General features: G+C 37.4%; 2 long non-coding RNA genes across 2 annotated transcripts in view; one reads left to right on the forward strand and one right to left on the reverse strand.

The window, feature by feature from the left end:
• Positions 1-20,460, forward strand: part of LOC109277832 (uncharacterized) — a 39,870-nt gene extending 19,410 nt beyond the window's left edge. Inside the window, exons 2-3 of the long non-coding RNA XR_002085340.2 lie at positions 16,167-16,255; positions 19,352-20,460. This is a non-coding gene — a long non-coding RNA (uncharacterized LOC109277832). The remainder of the gene's footprint in view (positions 1-16,166; positions 16,256-19,351) is intronic.
• LOC128777241 (uncharacterized) lies at positions 9,063-22,955 on the reverse strand. The gene is made up of 2 exons (XR_008422432.1): positions 22,575-22,955; positions 9,063-11,713 (listed from the first exon to the last, which is right to left on the reverse strand). It is a non-coding gene; the product is annotated as an uncharacterized LOC128777241 (long non-coding RNA).
• Between the last annotated feature and the right edge of the window lie 754 nt (positions 22,956-23,709).

The following is a 23,709-nucleotide window of genomic DNA, read 5'->3' on the forward strand; positions in this document are numbered from 1 at the left end:
CTATTTTTTTAATTTAAATATTATTTGGAATCTTCTGCACTATAACTTCAAAACCACTCTCCTGTGCCATCATTATTTCTTCTATTTATGAATGGATGTAGGTGGTATCTATAATTCCGACTTTCTCTTTTGGGAATTCCACCTCCAGGCTGATATGCCATCTCAGGGTGTCAGAGAGCGAGTTCCTGGCTTGCTGCACTCAATTTCTTTCTGACAGCCAAGAAATTTGATTTTTATAATGAGGTGTAAATCGTAGAAAAGGGTTGTCTATAAAAGACTTCAGCAGAGATAAGAGCAGAAGTGTAAGCGTTTATGTCAGTGGTGCTGAGGGTTAAAGGAGAACATCAGAATTAAGGGCACCATCAGAGATTAAGGGGACTTCAGCTTACATGTGTATTCTCTATCTGAATTGAATATACGGTGAAGGTAAAAATTACCAATGGTATATTTCATGTTTGGGTCAAGTTTTCCTATGATGGTAGGCAAGTGGGCTGTCTAATGAACTGAGGCATGGCACAATGCATGATAATCTCTGACATCCTGCTCTAACTTCTCACAAGGCAGGGAGGAAGTAGTAGGGGAATGTTCTCCCTTCCTAATCACCCACACTTGAGCATAATTATAGTGTGATGTCACTAAAGACCCTAGACCTGTAAAATGAAAAAGGAGAATTGAGAATTGTAGCGTGAAGAGTAATCTTTATTGAGGTAAAAAAAGGTGCTTGTGTTCTGACAGATGGAGAATATAAAGGTTTTATTTCAGGATTTAAATGTGATATTGGCACTTTTGGTGTTTAGTCAGCTTTTTACTTTATTATTATCCTTGCATACCTTTTTTTTTGTGTGTGTTTAATATCTCAGAGAGTGGTTAGAAAGGAAATGAATAAATGAGATGTACACCCTGTCAGTGTTCTCGTCCTGCCTCCTTCCCTAGCCCCAGTGAACTGTCATTAGATAATACTAGTTTAGCACCTACGTGGGGTCATTGTAGACCTGAAAATGCTCACCGCTAATTTACAAGTTTCAAATTATAGCATTTATTCATAAAAATAAATGTGACATTATGATGGATATATAATGTCATTGCTTATGAATTAAGATTATTATATACAATATACCAATATCAGATATTTGCCCAAAATACATATTTAGGTATTTGTACACAAAGTATGAAGGAGTCACATGAGAATGATAAATTTCAGTTAAATATCTGGATATTTTACTTATATAACATGAAACATTCAGATATTTAAGAAACATTCAGGTATTTAAGAAATATTTAAGAAATTTAAGGTATTTAAAAAAAAATCTAAATGATTAGATGTCTCTATATTCCATGCAGGTATTTGGCAATATTTGTTGATGTATTTGCTCATGTAGCAATTACATGGAGATATGCAATCTTTTATCATTGGAGGTAAGTATGGGCAGCAAAACGGACATAAGTCTTAGGATATTATGTATATTTTCTCTTTCCACTATATACATCATGTGGTTCCAATTATTCTTTCACCATGGTTACGTTTTAAGGTTAATGTTCTTTCAGTCAAGATTAAGGCTAGATACTAGAAGTGGAACTGGATCATGAATATAAATGTATCTTCTACTCCTGAATATTGTACAATATTCAATGTACAATATTACACTATATGTTAACTAACTAGAATTTAACATATAGTGTACAATATTACACTATATGTTAACTAACTAGAATTTAAATACAAATTTGGGGGGAAAAGGTATTTTCTATCTTCTATTAGGCTTATATCATTACTTGGAAAAATTTCAACCTCATTGGTTGGGATGCTCTATCTGTAGATTTATATGACTCTTAAATAACAGTTTGAGAAACTCTAATGTTGCTGACGAGGCTTAACAGCGATGATTCACCAGAGAAACTTATTTGTTTCTCTATATTTGCTTGTTGCACATCATTCCTCCTGTTGGATTAGTGAGCAGAAGGAATTGTAAAACCACAGGGGAACGGTTTAAATGGGATAATGCAGACATTAGAGAATGATTAACAGTAATTTCACCAAGGTGGAAGGTAAGCTGCTCATTTTTATGGAATGGAACAAATGTGTTTGGAATGATTAACAAAATAAGACATGAAAAAATAGAAAAATGTAACCACTCAATTCTATTTGGGTAACAAACCATATGAGATATAAATGCAAATTCTCCCCCAAATTCACATACTTAACATTATTTAATGTTAAACTTCAGCTAGACTGTGGCAGACAACCAGCACAGAACATAAAAACCAGTGCTTAAATGCCAGCCATCCTACTCAGTTAAAAGGCAGTTTATGTAATGTGTACTTTTCTTAAAAGTTTTTTTTTAATCCCACATAAGCCAGCATAACTCACTGCTTAACAACAGCATTTCAATAAAGCTTAATTGACTAATTGGTCAGACAATAACTTCCATAACAAATAGGTCAGACAAGTCACTTAAATTCTGAGCGCTTAGAAAGAACGTTCATTTATTCATTCATTCATTCCACATATGTTTAGCCTCTTCTACGCAGAGCACTATCTTTGATCTTGTGAAGAATGGCAAAGGAATCTATATAAAGCATTTTCCTATGGAAGCTAGGTGAGGACATATCTATTGAAAATAAGTTTGTTACTATCCAGAGGCACTCTTTTCTCCATCATTCAGGCTAAGTTGGGACGAGCTTTAACTTCTAGAGAGCTGCTACTTCAATGTTCTGAAACAATTTCCAATATCATCCAAGTATTTTTTCCTTTTTGTTTCCTTGCCTCTGTTTAGGTGTAGATGAACCCTAAGAACTTTTTTGAAAACAACATCTCTCTAGACCTCCCTAGTGCAGCAGTCTACATAGTTAGCCTTGTTCTGATATGTGGTTCTGAAGAACACAATGAGGGTGCTCTGGAGCTTTGGTATTTTGAGAGAGGTTAAGGTTCAGGATTGTTCTTGAACCTTAAGCTTTTTCTAAGAAAGAAAAAAAAATGTGGGCAATGGTCCAGTAATATGAACATCACTTAAGAGTTTCTTACAAAAGCAGGATATCAGGTTCATAACAGATGTAATGAATCAGAATGTGTATTCATAGGCACTTTCAGGTTTGAGAGGCACCATAATAAACTACCAAAAGATAAATGAATTGGAGGAGCCCTCATTTATAGTTTTAATTTGACTTCAGATTAATTAAGGCACAGTTGGTCAGAGTATGCTTTAATGAAGTCTTGTATTCAATACCATGCAGGCAACTTAGGATAACGATTATATCTCTCAGCAATGTTTCCCAAATGCCCAAAACAGTATTGACATGCACTAAATAGATATATGTTGAATGAGTTTGTATATTCTGCCCAGCATCAAGTATAGAGTTCTCTCTATGCATAGTATATGATTGTTGACTACTGATTTGCAGATAGAACCTCCATTTCCCAATGTCTAAAAAACCATTACCTTCAATATGATGATGAATTCCATCCAGTCAATCTGTAATATTTCTTGAGCTTTACAACTATGCTCTTTGTCAAAAAGTTGTAATTAAAGAATTAAAAGGTTTTCCCTGCCCTCGGGTATTTATAGTCTAGTTCATTGACAGTTATAAAAATATACACTATGCATATATTTGGATGGATATATAAAGCACAATACAAACGTAGGAAGATAATGTAATTTTTTTGGAGTACACCAAGAATGCTTCACAGAAAGTGATGGGTGAATTTGGACTTAATGGATGCATAGTACTTAAAGTCAGAAAAGTTTGAGAACATTCTAGGTGAAAGAATCGAGATGTAAGAGAGCTTATAACATATTTCTGATGTTTATGCAAAAAGTAGAAGGAAGGGGACATGATACTGCACAGAAAGTCAGGGGTCTGACCAATGAAACCCATGCATGACTAACTAGTGAGTCTGTATATCACAGAGCAGACAGTGTGGGAGTCATTGAAGAATGTTTCACAGAATGTGATGTGGTCAGAAGTATACTTTCGAAAGTATGGAGACTGAAGAGGAAGAATTGCAACCAGAGTCAGAGAGACTAGTTAGGAGACTATAGCAACAGTCTACATTAGAAATGATAAGAACTCAGACTATGACAGTAACAATAGGAATAGAGACAAGGGAAAGAGAACTGTGCGCAGGAGGTAGAAAAGTGAGGAGGACTGTAGAGTTCCCAAATTCTTTCAGCTTGGGCAAAGTGAGAGTAAATTGCTCTTGGCAGACTTATTTCCACTGCCATAATGAATAGTTACTTGTCATTTTAATCGAGTAAAAGGAAAAGGTGGCCTTCTGAGGATCAAAGTTATATTTGGTTTAGGAACCTAGGAGAAGATTCTACCAAAATTTCAGAATCAACACAAAATGGAGAGACCCAAGGCAGAAAAAGTATCCTAAAATGCACCAAGACTAGCCTATAATATAAGCTAATAGACTGTGAGTTATAACTGATTTATTTCCTTTACAAGGTGAATAAATATGAACAAGACTTTCCCCTACATGATAGGATTTAAAGAACAATTTCAGAAAGCTCCTCTGCCCTGACCTTACTGGTGTCCAAAATTCTCATCATTGTAGAAGAACCATCCATGCATTTAAGGTAGGAAGTTGCTCATTTCAGGGGAAGACACTGAAGATATTCTTGAGCTGTTGAGGCACAATAGAGAGCCAGGAAAGATAAGGTCAGACCTCATGTAGAATTACAGAAATGTTTATGAGTATCAGAAGCCTATTTTCTGAATTTCCAATTAGAGCACGGTTTAGTTAGAGGATAGCTAGTCAGACCAGGGCTTTATGAGGTGTAACTCAGAGCTCCTCAAATGTTCATGTCCTTACAAAACTCTGAGGATACTATTAAAATTCAGGTTGTGATTCAGCAGGTTTGAGATGGGATAGGTGTGAGATGGGACCCATCTCAGCAAGAGTTGTATTTTAACAAGTTCCAGGTAATGTTATGCTTCAAACACTAGTTGAAAACCAAACTCCCAGAAGTGAGGAATAAGGAGACCAGAAGTTCACAAATGAATTACCACTATGCCCACCCCCAGGGCCCTAAAAGAATGAGACACAGGGTAGGTAATTTGAGGTGTGTGGGTGGGGGTGGGGGAGTGGGTAGAAAGATTTATTTGCCTTCATGTTACCTTCACATAAAGGATGCCTCTGAATGCCATTCATCTAATTTATTTCTACAAACATTGCCAACAGGTTATGTAGGGCCTAACTAGTCATCATATACTCTTAGAAATCCTCACTTTTCTGAAAGTAGAGTCTAAAGGCACAAATAACCCTGCCATGCATGACCAGTTTGTAAACAAAACGCTTCAAGATTATTTCAAAAGGATCTGCAGCCAGATTTACAAATCCACAAACTGTAGAAAATAAAAATGAGGAGAAACTATTTACAGAAGTAAGATAGAAAACTGGAGATGATTCCCCGGAATGCCCATCTCAAAAACCACCTCATTCTGCACCACTCATTTCCATGTTTTCAGTTGAACTTGCTCTTATTTTTTGAACAATCTAAACAATGTTTCACATTTTCCATCTCATGTAGACACATCCTGATTATAAATAGAGAAAAAAGTGCATCTGGTTGAATATAATCCAAAGCATAGAGCTGAAGTACAGATATTAGATATAGGTGACAGAAGACTTTAAGGCACAATTAAAAGATTGGGTCTGGCTGTATTTATCATTGTCCTTTCTTGCGTAAAAATAGTCTTTCATTTTTAATGAACAATTAAAATTTTACTAAACATTGGCACTTTGGATAGCAACAATGCTAACAAATGGAAATTTCATCTGGCCTGAATTCAGCCTATAAAAACCTCTGATTTGTTGCTTAAGAGTAACAGTTACTTTATCTGGGTCAGTTTATTTAGTGATTTTATATTTTAGCTATATTAAAAATATGTGGCCACATAATATTGCCTGGCTTTGAAAATTAAGCCTGTGGCTCTATACCTTCTGTGTAGCAATTTTCTGAACTTGTACCACAAAACAGGCAGGCATAGTATAAGAAGATAATTAAAACGGTTTTATCAGGGGTAACAAAGAAATCTCCATCATTCATACAGCCTAGGGAATTCTCTTAAAAAAATTTTACATATAGTTTATTGTCAAATTGGTTTCCATGCAACACACAGCCCTCATCCCAAAAGGTGCACTCCTCAATGCCCATCACCCACTTTCCCCTCTCCCCCACCCGCCACCAACCCTCAGTGTGTTCTCAGTATTTAAAAGTCTCTTATGGTTTGCCTCCCTCCTTCTCTAACTTTTTTTTCCTTCCCTTCCCCCATGGGCTTCTGCCAAGTTGCTCAGGATTCACATAAGAGTGAAAACATATGGTATCTGTCTTTCTCTGTATGGCTTATTTCACTTAGCATAATACTCTCCAGTTCCATCCACGTTGCTACAAAAGGCCATATTTCATTCTTTCTCATTGCCACGTAGTATTCTGTTGTGTATATAAACCACAATTTCTTTATCCATTCATCAGTTGTGGGCATTTAGGCTCTTTCCATAATTTGGCTATTGTTGAGAGTGCTGCTCTAAACATTGGGGTACAAATGCCCCTATGCATCAGTACTCCTGTATCCCTGGGGTAAATTCCTAGAGTTTTATTGCTGGGTCATAGGGTTGATCTATTTTTAATTTTTTGAGGAACCTCCACACTGTTTTCCAGAGCGACTGTACCCATTTGCATTCCCACCAACAGTGCAAGAGGGTGCCTGGTTCTCCACATCCTCTCCAGCATCTGTAGTCCCCTGAGTTGTTCATTTTAGCCACTCTGACAGGTGTGAGGTGGTATCTTAGTGTGGTTTTGATTTGTATTTCCCTGATGAGGCGTGATGTTGAGCGTCCTTTCATGTGCTTGTTGGCCATCTGGATGTCTTCTTTAGAAAAGTGTCTATTCATGTTTTCTGCCCATTTCTTCACTGGATTATTTGTTTGGTGTTTGGTGAGTTCTTTATATATTTTGGATACTAGCCCTTTATCCAATATGTCATTTGCAAATATCTTTTCCCATTCCATCAGTTGCCTTTTAGTTTTGTTGATTGTTTCCTTTGCGGTGCAGAAGCCTTTTATCTTGATGAGGTTCCAATAGTTCATTTTTGCTTTTAATTCCCTTGGTTTTGGAGATGTGTTGAGCAAGAAATTGCTGCAGCTGAGGTCAGAGAGGTTTTTTCCTGCTTTCTCCTCTGGGGTTTTGATGGTTTCCTGTCTCACATTTAGGTCCTTCATCCTTTTTGAGTTTATTTTTGTGAATCGTGTAAGAAAGTGGTCTAGTTTCATTCTTCTACATGTTGCTGTCCAGTTCTCCCAGCACCATTTGTTAAAGAGACTGTCTTTTTTCCATTGGATAGTCTTTCCTGCTGTGTCAAAGTTTACTTGACCATACTATTGTGGGTCCAATTCTGGAGTCTCTATTCTATTCCATTGGTCTATGTGTCTGTTTTTGTGCCAATACCATAATGTCTTGGTGATTACAGCTTTGTAGACAGGGTAGGGAATTCTAAAGCATTAACAATTTATCTGGCTTATATGTTACAAAAACTAAAAAGCATGTATTTTGAAACCAATCACCAAATCCAACTATAATGCAAAAAACTGCATTGCAAGTTTGATTGGTACAATTCATTCTGAATGAAAAAAATAGGGCAAGCTCTTGGAAAGGCTGGCATCCAATAAGTTTGACAATAAAAATCTCATCCAAAGCAGTTAAAAAAAAGGTATTTTGAAAAACATACTGCTTTACAAGAAAGGTACTATCTTTGCTGTGCAAATATTTTTTTTTTAATTTGTCAGGATGAACAACATAAGGCATTGACTTTTGCAAGAAAAAAGTTAACAGGTGCTTTAATCATGTATACATAACTTTGATTACAGTGTTCTTGGGATTCTTTCACCATCCCTATCATTGGTCCAGAAGAACTGATCTTTTTTTTTTAATGTTTATTTATTTTTGAGAGAGAGGAGAGAGAGAGGGAGAGACAGAGACAAAGCACAAGCCAGGAAGGGGCAGAGAAAGAGGGAGACACAAAGATCTGAAACAAGGTCCAGGCTCAGAGCTGTCAGCACAGAGCCCATCGTGAGGCTCAAACCCACAAACTGTGAGATCATGACCTGAGCCCAAGTCGGATGCTTAACTGACTGAGCCACCCAGGAGTCTCTGAAGAACTGCTCTTAAGAGCTGAGTTCAGACAGGGCTCAAAGGGCTGGTCCTAGTCAAAAAAGAAGGTTTGTTCAGGAACCTGTAACTCCTCTCCACCTTTTCCCTTCTCTTCTGTCTTGCTGGACTTTGGCGTATGTCTGGTGTAGGCAATCTGTTTTTCTTTATTTCTTACACAAAGTCAAAGGTTTGTTACAGGAAAGGAAAAGTTATTTCTGACAATATCTGCATAATAAGCTAGTTAACAGAAGAATCTCCTAAAACCAAATTAATACTTGACAAATCTATCACATTTTCTTCAGGGATCATTATGCATATTGCATAACAATTGAGTGTAATTCATGTTTTATGTATTATTAGTAAATTAATATTCCTAGAAAATCTTTTTTTAAGGAAGTGTCTCCCCAAAGCCCAGTTGAAACAAGTTTTCAATACAAACACAAAAAGTCAATATACGAGATGAGAATAATTTCTCATTCATAAAATAGAAAAAAAATGTGATAACAGAAAAAAAGATTTAGGTAAGATGAGTTCTCTCTACCCTTCCTCCCCTTTCTTTCTCCATTGTTTTGGAAATCCTTAAAGTATCAAAAATATGCAAAAAGAAAAAAAGGACAGCCAAATGAATATGAAAATAGTCAAAAGAAGTTGAATTTGAGATGAAATGGTCATTGAGGAAATGGATCAATAGTAGAAATAGTTTTAGGTGATTAGACTTTAGATATCATCCTGGATTCTAATGGTCAGGGCTTCTTTTGCCTTAGTATCACTTGCCAACTTATTTGATAGGCAGATGCCATCCCTGACACAGACCTCTGAATCAGAGTCTTTGGAAGTTGGGTCCTTTTTTTTTTTTTTTTTAACGGCCACATTTTTTTTTCTTTTTTGCCTCTTCAACTTTCTTTATTTTGAGAGAGAGAGAGTGTGATTAGGGGAGGAGCAGAGAGAGATAGAGAGAATCCCAAGCAGGCTCCGTGTTGTCAGTGTGGAGCCCAATGTGGGGCTCGACCCCACAATGATGAGATCATGATCTGAGCTGAAATCAAGAGTTGAATGCTTAACCAACTGAGCCACCCAAGCGCCCCTAGAAATTGGGCCTATAATCAGTGTTGTAAGCAAGCCCCTCTGAAACTCTTGTGTATGTCATAGTTTGAAAAACTCTACATGATTGGAATCAACTGGCCTTGTGTGCTCGATGGTGAGTGACAGTGTCGAAGGCTAATGGTTGTCTTTTCCTTGCATTGTAAATGTGCAAAAATGTCATGTTGCTTCTACAAAGTAAGGTTTACCTATTCTCAATTTATCTGCCCCTGAAAACTCTTCATGAACTAGGAAGGTGCAACTCTGTTCTCACCAAAAAGTTATCAGTTTCCTGAATTTGTCCCCAATTTTGTATGGTATTTCTTAAATCGACTATCAGGTATCACGTCTCTAAAAAATCAACACAAAATACGTTGAAAAACAAAGCTAAGTTTATTAACTTACTAGAGTAAGGGGGGATACTGCCCAATTGAATCTTAATAGTGTCTCAAGAAGGCAAATGTCATTTATGGGACGTTTATAGGGTCTGGGGTCTGGATTAAGTAGGCCTTAGGGTGGGTAGTTCAAGGTGGGGAGGTGATTGGACCTGGGCAATGTACGTGACATAACAGTTTAGTAGTGGTGGACTTAAGAGGACATGGCCTTAAAATGAATCTTGATAAAGTAAGCTGAAGTTTGATAAGTGAATTTTTTGCCCAGGGGAGCAATCCATTGTCCTGATAAGTGAGCAAAATAATTATCCAGACAAGTTGGCTTGTAGGAATTTTCCTAAAGTAAACAGCTAAGTTATCTTTCAGTTTATAACCTTATCTTCTAGGGCAAGAATTTCCTGCTACAGGTAGTTGAGTCATGTTAATGCAGATAACTTTAGTTCTCTCTAATAATTGCTATTTGTAGATAGAGATGGTCTTGTTTCTCAAGCCAGTGAGGATCAAAGAGGTCTCTTCTGAAACATCTTTACTCTAAATTCTTAGAGAATTTCATTCAACAAATGTTAATCGAATATTCAGGAAAAGATGGAAAGGGTGAGGTGCAGATACTGCTATTGTCCTCCCTCCACACACACACCAACTGCCCATCATAAACATTTAATAATCAGTCACAACATTCCATTCATCTTGAACTTGACCTCATGATCTTTTTCAAAGTAGCATTTAAGGCAATCATTTTCAATTCATCAGAGTAGTCACTCAGATTGCAACCTAATGGACTGTGTTAAGCATTTGGGGAATATGAAAGTGAATCAGGCAGGCATTGTGTTTTCAAGGAGTTTGGAATTAAGAAATCATAGCATACCCTAACAACATAGCCATGTGTCCAGTTAGAGGCAAAGTGCCCATGAATGTGAGTAGTATACGGTAAGTCCAGATAGAGAACTGATGGCCATTGTTAAGTGATCTTTAAGGTGAAAATAAGAATGTGTGACACTTACATGATAGCAAATGAGGAGTAACTGAATCAGGAAAAGCTGGGAATGATGGAATCACAACTGTGTTTCAAGAAGATTATTAAACTGGAAATAGACAAGAGATTTTATAAATGCAGAGAACAGGTATGAGGCTATTGAAAGAATCTTGAAATAACATAAATATAAGAATAGATCAGATCAGTTATAGGTACATGGAAAGGAAAGGATGGGTGAGAAGAACATGTTGGAGAGATTGAACTGACAAGTGTTGACTGCAGTGGTTAATTATAGAGAAGCAATCAAAGGAAAGAAATGACTTTTAAAAATACAAATTTCGTGTTTTGAGCACCAACAAAAATGTAGTTGTTAATTTTGAACATCAATGAAAGGAAACAGTTTCAATCAAAATTCAGTATTTATAAGGAGAAGGAGGTAAGAGAGAAGTTTGAGAGCGATTTGAACATTGCAGTGGATATTTTCTTATCTATTTGCTTAACTGCTCTTCCTTTGAGAAATTGCTTGTACTCTTCTCCATGTGACTTTTTAAAAGTTTATTTATTTAAGAGAAAGAGAGAGAGAGTACGTGCATGCACAAGTTGGAGAGGAGCAGAGAGATAGAGAGAGGGAGACTCCCAAATAGGCTCTGCACTATCAGCACAGAGCCCTCTGCAGGGCTGGAGCTCAGGAACTGTGACTCAGGACCTGAGCCAAAACCAAGAGCCAGATGCTCAACTGACTGATCACCCAGGTTCCTCTCTTCATGTGACTTTTCTGAAATACAGAAGTACAGACTCTTGTCTCTCTTCACCACAGGGTTGTTGCATATCCCACACTGGACCAATTGTTGGCACTCTATTGGGAATTCTATCCCTAAGGTGGAACACTCAGGAATGAAAGATGGTAGGATCACCAAAGAAACTTTCTTTGTGTTGAATTGAATTCCCTAATGTATCCTAGTTCTTATCCTTCTGGAGAGCTGATGGTTTAGTTCTTCTTTTGAGGCTATGAGCTATTCAATGAGAGCCGAAGCCAACACAATTCCTTGTCCCTGTGTGAGGCAATACTGAGATCCAGCAAATATTACTTAGCTTCATGTTCCAGGATATACGTGTTCCTGGAAGATAAGATTGTAAACCAGTTAAAATCAGGACCAGTAGCTTACTCATCAAAACTCATTTCAAGGCCCTTGCTTCACTGTGCTCATTTAACCTAAAACTATTATATCATAAATTCTGCCCAGATAGTTCCCTGACTTGCTGACTTACTTTACAATCGTTATATCCAGACTCTAGAGCCCTATAACTGTTGGCTTTGTTTAGTGTGGTAGGTCTAATACACCTGAATCAGCAGGTCTTTCTTGTGGTCTTTTGGCGAGCCAAAAGTCAGTATTAGCAAACAACCAATAAATTCTTTTTTGTTCTTGATAAGTCAGATAAAATTAAATTATGTTACCTGCAAGTAAATATTGCTAATTATATCATGCATTATCATACCTGCTCATAGAATGTCATTTTGTGTACAGTTGTCCCATAAAGTTAGACTGTCAATTTCTGAAAGGCAAAAGAAAATTGTCCTATTGAGGGATACTGTTAAACCATCTAAAATATAAAGAAATAGGGGTGCCTGGGTGGCTCCATCAGGTAAGCGTCCAACTTTGGCTCCCATCATGATCTCACAGTTTGTGAGTTTGAGCCCCGCGTCAGGCTCTGTGCTGACAGCTCATAGCTTGGATCCTGCTTCACATTCTGTGTCTGCCTCTCTCTCTTCCCCTCCCCCATTCATGCTTTGTCTCTCTGTCTCTCAAAAATGAATAAACATTTAAAAAATATTTTAAAATGTACATAAAAAGAAAAGCTTACTACTTTGTGCCATGACCCGTCTCTCAGTTACTAGCATATTGCCTTAATGAAAGTAGATCCCCAATATCTATTGTTTGACAATGGCGGTATCTATTGTGCTAATTACCTACGGTCCATAACTTTTAGATAAGATACTACAGTAGACATTGTTGGAACGTCACCCATTTCTTCGTGGATTCTCTTTTCATTTCAGTGGAAGGCAGCCCCTGATTCCTACGACACAGCAGTAGCATGGTTATCTCAGGGCTGCCCTAGGGAAGTTGTTGCAGAGGCAGCCCTTCACTAATAACTGATGAGCATGAGGGGTAATTCGCCAAGGTCATTCTGAGTGTCTCAGGGGGATAAATTTTGGTCACCCAGTGTGGTGACTGGCTTAAATAACACACCCTTTATGGATTGTTTTCCCTCTACCACCTCTCCACTCTCCAGTTTTACGGGGTGAGTTATACACAAACATGACATTCTTCAAACATGCACAATAACTGCATGACTCAACAACTTTTTGTTTGCAAGTAATGGAAATTGATTTTGTCTAAAGTATGTGAATAAGAGGGATTTATTTATGGTTACTGGTGCTTACTCCCTGGATGGCCAGGAGATCAAGCACACCTAAGATTGCTTCAGGGCCTGCTTCTGGAGAGAACCCAACTAATACATGGAATTCTTAGGAAAGCATGTTATCTTTATCATTTCGTGGCAAAATAGTTCCTAGAATTGTATCAGAGATAATTTCTGGTCAAAAGTCAGTTAGATTGCACACTCCCTGACAAGAATGATGTCTGATTTGTCTTTATCTGTTGTCTAGCACAGTGGATATCACAGAGTGGATAATTAATAAACATCTGCTGAATGAATCTCCATGGTCTAAGTAGCCTGTCCACTGGACCTGATAATTCCAGGGGTATGGCAATTACAGCAGACTAGAACTGAACCATGCTGAGGGATGAAAGAGGCATTTATTTGTTTTAGCCAGTCCATACCTCAAAACCAGGACTGATTCTTAGGCAACACGTACTTAGATGGTTGGACCAATTGTCCATGGTTGTCCATCCTAACACCTGCTTTGCCTGTTGTGATTGGTATGGGCCCAGACTCTCCCACTTATTAAATAGTTTCTTATTATCCATGTTCATAACCATTTTTATCAACTACTTTATTTCAGATGTGCTTAAATCTTGCTCTTGAAATCTGGAGAGAAAGCTCTCATATTCTTGCATATTCGTTGTTTTATATCTCTTCTCACTATTTCCTTAGCACTTCAGAGAGAGAGAAAGAGGACGTCTTGGCCAAAGTCATTGCCTATTTCTAAAGCAATGCACCTGATCGTGCATCCATGCACGTATTTGTTTTCCTCCTTCGGAATTATATTTCTTTTCATTGATTGCATTGGCCTAGTGCCAGTCTCCTCTGTGCCATGTTAGACAGCATAAATATTAGTTTTGGTTGATACCATAGAATATTACTTATGATAACCTGGGCAGTTTTAAGTCAGTGCTTAAAACCAATCATCAGAAAATAATGTTGTAGTATCTAATTAGGTAAAGCACTGTAAAAGGGACAAAGGGGATATACAAGAATTTCAACAATGATATTTGCTTTCTAAATATCTGATTCTAATCCAGATTTGGTACACAGTATTTATATAGCCCCAGGCAATTAATTTAACCCTTGTGTCTCATTTACATATGTCAAATGAGGCTAATAGCTACTGTGCAGGTTTGTTGTAAAATTTTGAACACATAAATACTCCTTAACACATAGTAGGCACTCAAAAATGCAACTAACTGTATCAGTCTAATGTCTAATGTCTAATGTCATCAGTCTAATTGCAAAGTTGAGATGCAAAACACATGTAACAGTCTAAAATATCACATGATAGATATCAAAAAGCAGGTACATTTTTCACCTGTACAGAATCTGTAGTACTGTGAATTGGGGGGAAACAGCCATTCTGGGCTGGAGAAATCTAGGGAAGCCTTTAGGAGTAAGTGAAATTAGAATTGAGTATTGGAGAAGGGGTAGACTTTGAAAAAACATGCTCCCTGTCTTAAGAGGAGGCAGTATAAAGTGTGTGAAAGTCCCTGGGTGAGCTGCCTTAACCACACTGTATTAGGCTTCCGGGCTCAGAGGCTGTGGACAGGGGTAGAATGAGCCTATGAGTCCTCTCTTTGATCATGAAGAGATCAGATTAAGCAAGTCAAAATTTGGCTATAACCACATGTAATTACTGCAAAAAAAACAAGACTGTAATAGGCTAAATTTTGCGAGGAAGCAGACAGTGGAGGGGCAGAGGCTGAGAACTTTGCTGGTGAGGTCCTGGCTTATTCAAAGATTAGATGAATACACTCAGTATCTACTTTTTGAGAACCAACATATCTCTTTTTCTTTTCATTCTCCCTAGGATAAACATATCCATAGTGGTCAAAATGAATGCTAAAAGTAACTTGCTTTCTTATTTTTAATTTTATTTTAAAATAAGTTATGAAATCTTATCTATTTCATAAATGAAGATTCACTTTCTAACTCTTTTGCCCATGTCATGCAGGACTTTCAAGTTTTTCCTGCCTTGATTGTATCTATGGGCAAGAATAGTATTATAAATTATAACTTCAGAATAGCAAATAGAAAAAAATATTTCACAATTTACATTTTTCATTTGTCTTAAAATTGACCAGATTTTTAAGAAAATATATTTGTATAGGGTCTACCTAAAAGAAACCTTTAGAAATGAGACTAATGTAAAAGAAAAAAATATGCTCTAGACTTATTCTTAAAATCATCATGTGCTATGTAGAGATGAAGGTGTTAACTTCGGTCCTCAGGTCCGTTTTTATGTCACCGATGCGTCCACTGAATTATAGGTGTGAGAGCCATTATCTCTCAGGAGCACCTTGAAAAAGAGATGTCTAATCTCAATAATGTGACTTTCAGCATTAAATAAATCCACCATGTTCAGTAGGTCTTCTTTCTTAAGGGAAAAAAATGTCTTATCCTTCCTCCCATTCACCTCTTCTAATCTTAAAAGAAAAGAATATCAAAGAAATTTGAATTTTTACTAACCAGAATTGATTTGTTTCTTTCTACTTGGTATTCTTTATCATACGGTGTGTATGGGCGTCTTGTCTACCCACGCGTGCGCGTCTGTGTGTGTGTGTGTTATGTAATGGATGAATAAACTCAGGAGATTCCATTTGCTCACTAAATGTTTACCATAGAAACTATTTTCCTTCATTTTGACTTTTCTCTGTATTTCTTATACTAAAGTATATGATTGCAAAAAAAAAAAGCAATTAGCCTAATAAGCCTAGTTTAATGAACACACCTCTGGGGTAAATCTTGGGCAATGCTGAAGAAAGTATTTAACAAGGATTTTTGAATGGCTCAGGAGGCTCTCACTTCTGCTATGCAGATGAGATGCATTTGAGGAACATCCTGCAAGAGCTTTAGTTCTTTTAAAAAATTCTGCTCTACACACTAGTAGACTAGTTCTACATTAATAATAACGTGTGGCTTGGCATTCGCCGGAAAGTTTCTGACCAAAATCTATTCAATTTTGGCATCAATGTTGTGTCTTCTCCCTTATAATTGCATGAGATAACGGTTGATGGATTATATTGAATGAACACTGGAGCAATAGAAAGTAAAGAGAAAATTCCTTTTTCTGTAAATTTAACTTTAGATGACTTCTTTCTCTCTCTTTACCCAAAGCAGGATATCCATCCCTCCCAAGCCTCATGTTCCCTCGACCTCAAAGAAACTGGAATAAATATTGATAGAAAAAGAACAAAGGAACAAAGGTGAAATTACATGTTAGCGTTAGTGCCCCCAAGCGGTGTCTTGGTTTACTGAGTGACCATAAGTTTGTATTTTTATTTTACTTATTTCTATTTTGACTATTATGGAGAGGCATGCAATCCACAAACATATAGATATAGCAGTAATTTTAGACACAAGTCTTAAATGAATGGCATGTACCTTACTTCATATTTTAATTTAGATATGAAATTATTTAGCTTGAGAAATCCAGAGACGAGGTTCCCTTGAGTCAGAATTTTAGAGCTAGAAGAGATTATCAAGATTACTTAGTCCAGTTCTCTGTATCAAAAAAAGGACTACAGAGATAACTGGCAGGTGGTTCTAATTAAGGGTAGAGACAAGACTAGAGTCCATATCTTCAGTAGACTATAAAATGATCTTTCTTTCCCTTTAATCACTGTCAAAATAATGTCCTCTTATAACACTTTGTTGTAAACACAGCATTACAAAATCTTAAATATTTAACACTGCACGCTTTGACCAACTGGCATGATCACCCTTGTCTATGTGCCCCTCTGGTATTTACTGGCTGAATGTCAGCTCTGCTTGGAAACTATTAATGAAGATTTCTTCGTGTTTCCTGACACACTGTGCTTGTATTAATACAGCTAAGAATTGCGCTTCTCTTAGTTACAGTGCCGCATTATTATGCCAGGTTTCACGTGGGGTGAGGTCTGACCTCAAATGCCTCTCTGGCTTAGACAAGTCAGTCTAGCTCTCTCTGGATATTTTCTTTTTTCTTACCTAATGGACGTGAGCGGCACCTGGCACTATATTATTACTTCATCCTATTTAGGCCCACAGGCTATTTCAGCTTATAAAGGTCATGTCTATTTTAGCTACTTTCAGCTAATTCATAGCCATCAGAAAATGATTTAGAGAGCAGATTCACTGAAGACTATCTATACCATGGCCACACTTTCAGTTGATTCAGTCAAATTGGTAAAAATCAGTCCAGATAGCTGTTTTCCTTTTTAAAAATTAAACAACAGATTAATTTATTGTGTTACCTTTTAGTAATTGTGCTGGATTGCTAGTGAAAAGCATCAATATTGTATAAGGGTCTAACATAGGTGGAATGCCACCAGAATTTTGACTGCTTGATCAAAAATATCCACTGGTAAAACTCCTCCTTGGGAATGACCCCTAGCGGTTTTACAGTCACCTGCTGATAATTTGATTTAAATCACATTGCCTCAATCTGTTGGTGAGTACCATATGCCATTTGGGATAGGATGAAGAGATGTATTTTGGTGAGACATATTGTGTCTATTTCCTTCTCCAACCTAGCAAGTTTGTCAATGTAATAGAAAAAGATGATTTTTTATAGCTTCTTAGAACTTGGTGTTTGAAAGCTTTTCTTAATTGGGTTCAATAATTTTTAACAGAAGCCACATGGTCGACAGAAAACTGTCGTGACTAACTTGAGCATGATAGAAAGTAAGGTTCTTTTAAATAATTAATAGCTGCTAAAAGGTCCCATGCATTATGGAGAGAGGAGGGAGAAGACTAGATTTAATCAGAAGATTCAGGAAGGAGGGTTGATGAGAGAGATTAATCAAACCAGAGCATGGTCATATAAGGGACAGGATCAGATGATTCACTCACAAAAATGAGTAAGAGCAAAGGAAGCAGAGGATGGGGGGGGGGGGAGGGTGACATGATGGAGAAGGTCGCAGATGTGGTGGTAGTCAAATGTCAAACCTCATTAAAGAAGTTGTCCACAACATTGCTAATGAGCTGGAAAAAATGTGTGACAAACGTGGTTAGAGGCTTTTTTGCACAAATTCAAACTCAGGCCAGGTTGCTCAATGGGTCTTCAGAGAAATGACAAACTCTGGAGTGAATCCTAGCCAAGGAGAGCTGTGTTAGCAGACTTTCCCTAACCACATAACTTTGGCAATTGAGATAAAGATAAAGATACCTTACCTCCTTGAGGTAATACTGAATTGGCTTCACCTATATGTTGCCACTTATAATTGCTACAGAAGGTATCAGGGTTAGAGTAACTAAAATGAGAACAACAACAAACAAGGCAACACAGTTTTTCTAAAATGTCAGGATCAAGCAAGGCCAGGGGCCAGATATCAGTGAGCAGAAGAAGGATTTGATGGAAATCTGTGTTCCTCTGCCAAAGGAGTTAACTACACTGAGCCACCTAAGCCATCTGTATATGCAGAATGACCTTGGCAGAAGTGGAACACATTATTTGTTTCCATGGAAGGTTGTTTTTTTTTTTTCTTTTTTTTTTTTTTTTTTTTTAATTTTTTTCTAAGTCAGGCTACATGGTCTAGTGCAGAGGTGTCCTCACTTTTCCTGCCAAGAACTCCTGGGCATCTAATGAAATGTGAATTTCTTTCAAGTTTTTGATCTAAGTTTGTCCTCCATGTCTGCTTTAAAATTAATGGATTAAAAAAGTCATCAGACCTCACCTCATTTTTTTTTCCTTTTCTTCCTCCAATTATAAGAAGAAGGAATGATCTTCTGCAGTCATCTATTGATTATGTCACTCTCTTTAAATAACTTTAAAAGAACTCCTAGTTTTGATTTGCATCAAAATAAAATGTTCTGACTCTCTTCCTTTGTCCATCCTGTACCTTACTGTTCTTTTGTTTCACACACTGTTCTCTCCTCCCTTCTGCAGCCAGACATAAACTCTTTGCCATCTAGCTTCCCTTATTATTTTCTTCCCTTAAGATTTGCTATTATTCTCACTTAAAGTGTCATGTGCACCCCTTTCCATTAAACCAGGTCACGTATTTCTGTCCAAACTTTAATTTTTACAATGTTATTGCAACTGTCTCCTGTTGTATGTATATACCTATTTCTATACTTTTAAAACCTCACATGCATTTATATTGTTCTTTTCTCCACCAATAGTTTGCAATTTCCTTAAGGACAGGAGCCCCATACCCTTCTTTTTTGTCATTATCTTAGTGTAAGGCTTCTCAATGTCAATTGATTGTTGGTCCTATTTATATACCAGTAATACAATGCTCCTTTGCTCTCCACGCAAGCAGGGGCAGACTGTATTGCTCTGTTCTCAGATTAATCATTTTGCTTTTCCTTTTTTTCAGGTTTCTACGTCAAGTCTTAAAATGTTTCCCTTGAAATAATAACAAGAACACTTGTATGAGCACACTGTAGATGAATCCAATGTGCCAGGTCATGCTTTGGAAGGCTGAGTGTGAGACCAGTAAGAAACCCATAACTCTCTGTTCTACCCAGTGGTTACCTGACTCTGTGTTTATGTGCATAATGTTAGGTTCTTACATTCTCATCAGTAGCCAGCATGCCTGTTATTCTGTTTATACTTAGAGTGATACCAGAAGTATCACTTTTCTGTTGATTAATTTATATTGTCTAATTCTGTAGCATGTTGCTATGCTCCCTGTCCCTCTTAATTACTTATTGTGACAATTAACCGACCAAAAACAGTTTCTCTCGCAAAGATTTCCAGAGGAAAAAACAAAAACATAAAAAACATTGTAAATGATGCCATTTTCTGCCTAAGCCTCTCTTGAGTCCCAGCCATGATCGTGTTACTTGTTACAACAGATCTACTGGCAAACAAACTCTGAGGGCAACGCATTGAGACACTGCAGACCTTTAAATGTGAAGAATTTAGTCTTAAACATGTGTTTGTGGGCATGTGCAATATCCACTCCTTTTTAGAATGTCTCAGACTGACCCCAAACAACCTTTTTATGGAATCCTACCCTCAAGGACTAGTATTAGTTATATAATTGCCCTACTATTACCCTGTCTCTCAGGGTGTAAGTCTGCCTTTGAGACCATTGTAGTAACTTAAAATATTTGTTAACCAGCAAGTAGACAGACTTAGGATAAGCTCCTATTCTAGGAGACCATAAATTTTCCATTGTACCCGTAATGTCCAATTTAACCCCTCAATATTTCTCTCAACAACTTTTTTTTCCTATCAAATCTCAATAGCAAAAGCAAAACAAAACAGACAATAATTGAGAGAAAGAATTGAGATAGTCTAACGAGAATACTTCTCTGAAGTTTTATTACAATTCTAGCTAGGAAAAAAAAAATATATATATGGATATGTGGTGCTGTTAGGATCTCTGTGGCATGTGAATTAGCACTTATAAGAGAGCTTTGTGAGGTGTACCTGGGGAGGAACGTTTGGATTAGATAATAAAGAAAGATAACACATTGATCCAAGCTATTATTTGTATTTTTAATTTGCACATTATGTAAAACTGCTTCCCTCAGATTTTGGAGAAGCTTGTTAACAATTCCCCACAGGACTGCTGGGTTAACTCCTCTGGGATTGTATTTAGAGAATCCACCTTCTTAACAGGCTATTGTAAGTGTGGCTCTGGTTCAGGGAAGTTTGAGGACCACTATATACGCTAAAATAGTAAATAGAAATATTCATTGAGTGCTATGTGCTGTACTGGATGCTGAAATACAAGAATAAATTAATCAGACCCACTTTGAGAATTCCCAAAGGCAAGTTATAACACCAAAGAAAGTGAACACAGTTTTGTATCCCTATAGAATTTATTCAAACTGTACCACTTGAGAACTGAGGTTTTAAGTAGGTTAGTTTTAGCTACTTCAAGTGGAAATGGATTTTCTTATCAATTAAATTAATCTGAATAATTTATTTAAAAGGTTCTAAAATCTGAATAATTTATTTAAATAAACTTATTTAAAAGGTTTACTAACACTTACAGTAAGAAAGTTTTGAAAAGTTGTCTGCCTAAGCCAGATGTTTTGGTAGGCAAAGCTGTGTCTTTGGGGCCCCGTATTTTCCTTTCTTTGTCTCTAGCATCTCCCCAATGTTTCTTCAAGGCTCCCGTGACCTCCTGGCCCTTCCTTTGCTCTCCTGTGAAAATTGCTCAAATGATATGGATATAATGAGAGTGCTAAGACGGTAGTCAAGAGAAATGGGTTTGCACTGTGCCTCTGATACTAAATAAATTATATGGCTTTGAGCAAGTTCCTTGAACTCTCTTTGAGTTTCCTTACCTGAAAAAAAAATAAAGGGTAGAGTTTTAGGAGCCGTGATATGTTGTCCAGTCCTCTTTCTATGATTCATTGAGTTGTCTGTGCATTGCACTTTAAGATGAGGATGGAGGTCTTCGTTTGGCAGGAGGAGAGATTGCATGAAGAGGAGTCATGGATGCATTGCTTATGAATTTTGAGCAGGGATCTGAGCAGGGTTCTTTAGAGCTAGTGAGGAGTCAGAGCACTGGGTCTGAGTAAGCTTAGCTCTACCTCTGACTTGGTGTGTGAAATATGAACATATCCCCTGGCTTCCCTGGGATTTATTTTTCTCACTTTGGGGTGGAGACAGCAATCACAACCTTTCTCACGGTGTCATTGACATTACCGAGGGGATGAGAAGATGTTTTTTAAGGAACATGGTGGGCATTCCATAAATATGTCTCTATTCACTGTGAAGGTGCAGTTTATTCAATGCCTCGCCTTACCTTCCCAAAGTTGGTTTATTTAACAAGCACACAGAGAACTCATAATATTCTAGGAACTGATCTAAGAGTTTGATTTTAACAGTAACTCTATTAATCCTCATAACAAGACTGCAAGGAGCTATTATGATCCCATTAGACAGTTAAGGAATCTAAGACTCATAATCTGCCCACAGTCACCCTCATAGCAAGCAAGTCTGGGTCCACAGCCTGTGCTTTCAATCATTGTTCTCCCAGCTTAGACAGAAGGTCAGAAAACAAGAAATGGAATGGAATGCGGGCAAGTCAACTATGTTATTTGTCAAAGGCTGCATAAATTTGGTGTATCAGAAAGATATCATAGTAATTTAGAAAACATCTAAAATTGTAAATGTTAACCTACAAACAGTCCAACCACCAGGTGTTGCTTTTGAAGAGACATTAGTCCCTTATCAGGAATATTTACAAAGCATCTTAAATATGTATAGCAACCCCTCGCAGTAAAACCAAAGGGGGAGGACACTCAGAATCTTGAAATAGGAGTTGCAACATTTCTTAAACACTCTCTTTCCTGCATGGCTTCCCATCTCACTTCTTCTAGGAGTGGTGCTCACAAAGGTCTCCCCTGCTGGTCTTCTAACTCCTAAAAATCTTCCCCAGCTCAACAGAAACAACAGCCTACCTGCAGCCTCAGGTGCCTTACCTTCTCTCTCTTTATTATTTATATCATTATGCATTATCTTATTTTCTTAAATCCCTTTTAAGAGACGTAAGGAATACTCTAAGAGAGTACAAATGTAGCATGCTGCAAGGATAGATCTTGTTATAGAAGTAATCACTAAGGCCTGTTGGTTACCTGGTTTCCCTTAGTCTTGTGCATGGAATGTTGATTGTGATGGTCAGGTTTTCTTTTAGCTGGAGATTTTACTGGGGCTTCTGGGTGGCTCTGTCTGTTAAGCGTCCACATCCTGATTTTGGCTCAGGTCATGATCTCACGGTTCGTGAGTTTGAGCCCCATGGCAGGCTCTGTGTTGACAGCCTGGAGCTTGCTTGGGACTTTTTCCCTCCTCCTCTGTCTCTGCCCCTCCCCGACTTGCTCCAAAAATAAATACGAATTTAAACTGGAGATTTTAGAAAACAAGAAAATGATTTGTTAAGGATAACTATGGATATGAACTACTGTATCTACCATTTAAGATATAATAAAACCCAGCACCATTATTCACAATAAACCGAATGATCATTATTTCTAATATTAATTTCCAGTCTTGTCTTGGGAGCAAATGGCCCTATTTAGCCAATTAGAACTGAGAGAAAAATTCTGCTCAGCATTGGTTTCAAGTGTTATTTTTTATTTATTTTTTTTTTTACTGCTCAAATTCTGCCAAACTTCTTGGATAACATGAGATTCTGCCCTGAGATGTCGCTTCCTTATTTCAGGTTCCTTTTGCAACAAGCAGGGCAACGCTTGGCCTCTGCTTATGTAATTGTTCAGAGGGAACTTTTAGTACAAACTTTATATCATTCATATTTCTAATGGGGTTCACTCCCAGCAACATGCTCTGCCAAATGCCTGCTATTAATTACTTACTGCCCGGGGTACGATTTCCCTTGATTGAAACATGGCCCTGAAGCTTTCTGTTTCCATTGAAGTCCTCCATCTTCTTGCTCAGCAGCCTTTATGTTTTTCATTCTTCAAACTTTGACTGAGTATCACTTACACTAGACACCTCTGGGCCCTGAGATTACCAACACAAATAAAATAACAACCTTTGTGTTCTGGAAGCTCACCCTTCACAGTGGGACAGCTGTATAGATGGATACCTATGATATTATTTAATAAGTGCCTTGATAGAGCTATCCAGGTACCATGGCAACCTAAAAGAAAGATATCAATTGCATGCTAGCAAGGTGGACAGGGAGGGCTTCACGAAGAACTTGACCTCTACGTCAAATTTTGAAAGGGGGTTGAAATTAGGTAATGAGTGATG

This window comes from Panthera pardus, unplaced genomic scaffold (genome assembly GCF_024362965.1).
Source record: "Panthera pardus isolate Hobbes unplaced genomic scaffold, ASM2436296v1 HiC_scaffold_16, whole genome shotgun sequence".
Classification (NCBI taxonomy): Eukaryota; Metazoa; Chordata; class Mammalia; order Carnivora; family Felidae; genus Panthera; species Panthera pardus.